The sequence below is a fragment of the Austrofundulus limnaeus genome, unplaced genomic scaffold (assembly GCF_001266775.1).
Source record: "Austrofundulus limnaeus strain Quisiro unplaced genomic scaffold, Austrofundulus_limnaeus-1.0 Scaffold2602, whole genome shotgun sequence".
In the NCBI taxonomy this organism is placed as follows: Eukaryota; Metazoa; Chordata; class Actinopteri; order Cyprinodontiformes; family Rivulidae; genus Austrofundulus; species Austrofundulus limnaeus.
The window spans coordinates 4,182-9,015 of NW_013955004.1; positions in this window are offsets into that span (position 1 = coordinate 4,182).

Consider the following 4,834-nt stretch of genomic DNA (forward strand, 5'->3'; position numbering starts at 1 on the left):
GTTTGGTTATTTGTCGATTCTGATGAATCGAAGGGGGGATTATGTGGTGTACTGTGCCTTTAAGAATGTGAGCGCGCCTCCAAGCGTGAGCGCGCCCTTTGTTTGGAGTCCAATTTTACCATCTCGCTGTGATGACATGTTCCCTTCTCTCTCGCTAAATAAAACCTTGTCCAGAGCTGAGATATCGTCATTTTTTAAGGGTTTTTTAACATTCAGCAACTTCCAGCAATCCCGCAGCAGCAGCAAGCAGACGACGACGAGACGGAGGGAACAAGCCACAGACCGACAGCCTCAGAAGAGCCGAACCGAACACATCACTACCCTAAACAGAAATTAAAGTGTAACTACCCCCAAAATGTAAAAAATATGACAGAACAGAAATAATATGTTAAATTTCAAATCTAAATGTGTTAAAGTGTTAAAGTTTACGTTTGAGAATTTTGAAATGGCATGCAGCCTTTACTGTTGGTGCTTGGCTCATGTCATTAGCCTAAGACAAACACAACCACTAGTGCCTAAAAGCTGATAAACGCTTCCTTACATTCATTTGCAGCTGGTGTCCAAGCTGCACTTCAAACTGTCCAACCACAACTACCAATCTATTGTTTTCAATGAACACATTTTGAATTTAAATTTTAAATGTTATCTTATGTTGCATAGTAAAAGTGAGCAAAATGTAAGAACAGTTAGCTAAACAACAAAGAAATGTTAGTGGGATTTTTTTAACTAGGATTTCATACTCAGAAAGTGAACTAAATAATGAAAACGTGTCAGTGACATTTTGCAATGTTTTATTTCACACTTGGTGTCATATAAATAAAAATTTTATCAAAAATTATTGAGGTGGAAAATCTAAAACAAGCATCTTGAGTTCCGACTATGTAAATCTTTTGCACTAAAACGTCCTTTACTTTGTTTCATTTTTCATTATTTTATGGACTAATGAAGTCTGTGTCCAAAACTAATGTGAATGTTTCAAAATAAAGGAAAAAAGCTGACTAACAGTTGCTTCTTTCAAATTTTGGCGCAAATGTTCGTTCTCAGACTATAAAGTTTGACTCACCAACTGTGCTCCTAATTTTCTGTCAGAGCGCTGAGGTTTTCTTTCAACATGATTATTTTTCTTCCACTCTCTAATGTATCTGTTTCTGTGTTGTTTTTCAGAAACTTAAACACCATGACTAAATTTTGTTTCCTTTTCAAACTAAACTGAGTTTCAGCAATCATTTACCAATTCACTTTAATCCAGAGTTAGCTTATATTATTGAGTGTTAAGGAGATCAGACTGTAAGAAAAGATTAACTCCTGACAAATTAAAGATTTCTCACCCAGCAAGATGAGCCAGAACCGGCTGTCCATGTTGCAGGTTTTCCCACAGTTTTCTTTCCAGTTATTTATCCTCATATGTGAATGTTTGAGTTTCAGAGGAGGAAGTGTCTACAAGAAAACATTCAGCAGAGCAGCCGATAAAATCATAAAGTGTTCTTTCATCTCCGTCCAACACGTCAGCTGAACAAAGGTCAGTCAGATACAAGGGGACAGCTTCCTCCTTCTTAATGGGGTTTATTAAATTCAAAATTTGTTCTTAGAGCAAGATTATGTTTCTGTAAATATTCCCAAATTCGCTTTTGCTCCAGATTTAGTTCCTTTCTTGCTCACAAGTCACCTATAAAGGAATATGAGCTACACTATTGGCTGTAAAATCCCCTGTAATAATAAACATTAACTAATTTATTAAATAGGGGAAAGTACGCATCAATAGATGACCTGGTAGTAAAATGTTCCACAAAAAACTGGTCAAAACATAAATCTCACAGTAACTGCTTCAAACTAGTTTACTTTGATGGGTTCTGTTAAGATTAAAACAATACTAGAGAAATGGACAAAGGAATAAAAAACACCACCTTTTCACTTATTTTTTATTTTTTTGAGTGAACAGATTAAATCAGTGCTGCATTCACTAAACATCAGTGGTCTGAGTCTCATGTTTAATACGCATAAAAGTTGTGTGTGCCAGGTTTTATGCACACGCCGGGATGTTTCCAAACCAACGCTGCATTAAAGGTTGCATAAATATACGTATGTTTTTCACCTGCCGTGAGAATGTGCAGACAGCAAAGTTTTTTAGTTGACAATTTTAACCCACAGAGTCAATCTCAGATGAATCCACAGAAACATGATTCTATTCTGTTTTCTGGAGGTAAGGAGCGTCTGAACACGGTATTCAATTTTTTAGTTTGAGCTTTTATTGTTTAAACCTGATCAATGAAACAGAACCTCATTTAACCTCAGACACACTTTACAAAGAGCTAACAAGCAACCAAAGCCAGACTTAACAACTACTATCATGTTAACACTTTGTTTTCTCTAACAACAGCCGATGAAGCTAAATTTGTACATTTCTTTTTTTTTTCGCCAATACAATCGACACTTTAGATAAATAATAGTGCTAACTGTTAGCAATGCTAATAGCCATTTTGGGTATGTTCGTTTTGCACACTGCTTGAGCCCGTAAGTGAAAAGGAGTTACAAAATTAGTTCCTTCGAAGCGATTCTTCAGCTTTCATGTACACGTTTTGCTCTTTTTTAGAAAGGTGTAACAGCCTAGAAACTACTCTAAATGTTGTGTACGTTCATGGCTGATAAACTTGTTTGGTTATATGATCAAGACAAAAAACAGAGCAGCATAAAAATGATCCAAACAAACTCAGTCCACTGTAAACTGTAAAGATTTATTTATACAGTATAATATATACATTTGTTCAGACATAAAGATATGTTTTTGTCAGATAAACATACATCAGAGGTGCACACACACAGTTGAGGAGAATAGAATATGGGAATTGTCTAAAAAGCATTTTGGGTAACACTTTCAGCACAAGTAAATTAAATTGCTTAACTGCTGAGGAACCACACAGTAAATAGTAATTACAAAGGACCCATAAGAGGAACTACTGTGTAGTCACTGAGTGGTTCCTATAGTTAGACTTAGGTTTCCTGACTTGTTCTTCATTTCTGCTGCTATAGACTTAGACTTGTGGAGCACAAACTGATCACATTTCCTCACTCTGCTGTTGTCTTTAGTCTCTCTTCTCTTCATGTTTATTGTAATTATTTCTATCAATAACATGTTTTTTTCTTTGTCTCTTTTCCAGAAGAAGGTGCACCTGGACCAGTTCTTCTGTGTTTCTCTGTGTCTCTTTCCTGTCCTCCAACCAGCCGGTCGAGACAGATGGCCGCCTGTCCTGAGCCTGGTTCTGCGGGAGGTTTCTTCCTGATTAGCAGGGAGTTTTTCCTCTCCACCGTTTGCTCAGGGTGGGAGACTGTGATGAAGTGATTCAACACAATCTGCTGGCTTCTTCTTTAGATTGTTCTTTTTATGTACAGTGCCCTGAGACAACGTATGTTGTGACTTGGCACTATATAAATAAACTGAATTGAATTGTTACTAAGGACACAAAAGAGGAACTACTCAGAAACTACTTTAGAAGATGAAGTAAAAAAGAAAAGAAAGAAGTTCTTTTTAGAACTTTACTTGAGGGTACACAAAAACAGAAGGACTGTGATCAGTTATACATCGGGGAAACAAAACAGCCACTGTTCAAAAGAACAAGCCAGCACAGACGAGCTAAATCATCAGGCCAGGACTCTGCAGTTTACACTCATCTACAGGCCAGCGGTCACTCTTTCAGAGATGAAGATGTTCTCATGGTTGATAGAGAGGAACGTTGGTTTGAGAGAGGAGTAAAGGAAGCCATCTTTGTGAAGAAAAACTGTTCACCATTAAACAGAAGTGGAAGTCTTCGTGTCCAGTTGTCCTCCTCCTACATTTCCCCACTATGGGATCAATAAAAAGTTTTTTTAATCTTACTTTTTACCACCTTTTGCACCAAATTAATCTGAGTTAATCAGCCCTGCTATTTAACTATAAGTTTTCCTTCGTAAGGAAGATTATCAAATGGCTTCGCCAAAATCTGGTCCACAACATTCAAACTGTCTGCCATATGTGCAGCTTGCTACTGGTGCGAGAATAGAGAGTGAAGTGTGTCCGCCTGTGAGTGCTTTGCGACTAAGGGGCTCAGCAGCTCCTGCTGGACAGAAGAAGTCAGAAAGAGTCTTCAAACATAAGCAGCTACAGAACAACCACCAGAAATAGAAGCTCGATTTGTTGCTAGTCTTTTTTAACAAAGAAAATGCTGCTAAAAGGATTAATAAAGTCTCCGGTTCAACTCCGAACAGAAACTAAACTAAAAACTGCTCCCACGGAATGTTTACACCAAAAGCTCGCTGATTCGCTCATTACGCTGTCAATCAAAAAGGGATTCAACCTCCAACAGATCATCCAACTATCATGCAGAAGCTGAGCGTCTGGGCCAGCCGAGGCCCGCCCACTATCCCAAAGACCCCCAGAGACGCTCAGCGTCTGGGGGCGGGACAAAGCCAGCATTTATCCAAAGACTCGTCTAGTTTCGCTGCAGTCTTTGCATCACTAATGAGCTCTATGGAAACTCAGCGTCCGACTGTTTAAAGCACTGTGAAGCTGCGGGAATGAGTGAGAGTAAAGTTGTGTCGTTACCAGTGATAAGAAGCTGATTCTGAACTAAACTTGAGCGCGTTGTAGTGCATATTTAGTCAGTGACATGTACACACAACATTATATGTTTGATCTTTTTATTTTTTACATTTTAGGGGAAGCTGAGCTTCTCTTGCAGTCTTAGAGCAATCACCTCTGCAGTAATTACTCAGTAACTATTCAGTAACTACTCAGTAACTATTCAGTAACTACTCAGTAACTATTCAGTAACTACTCAGTAACTATTCAGTAACTACTCAG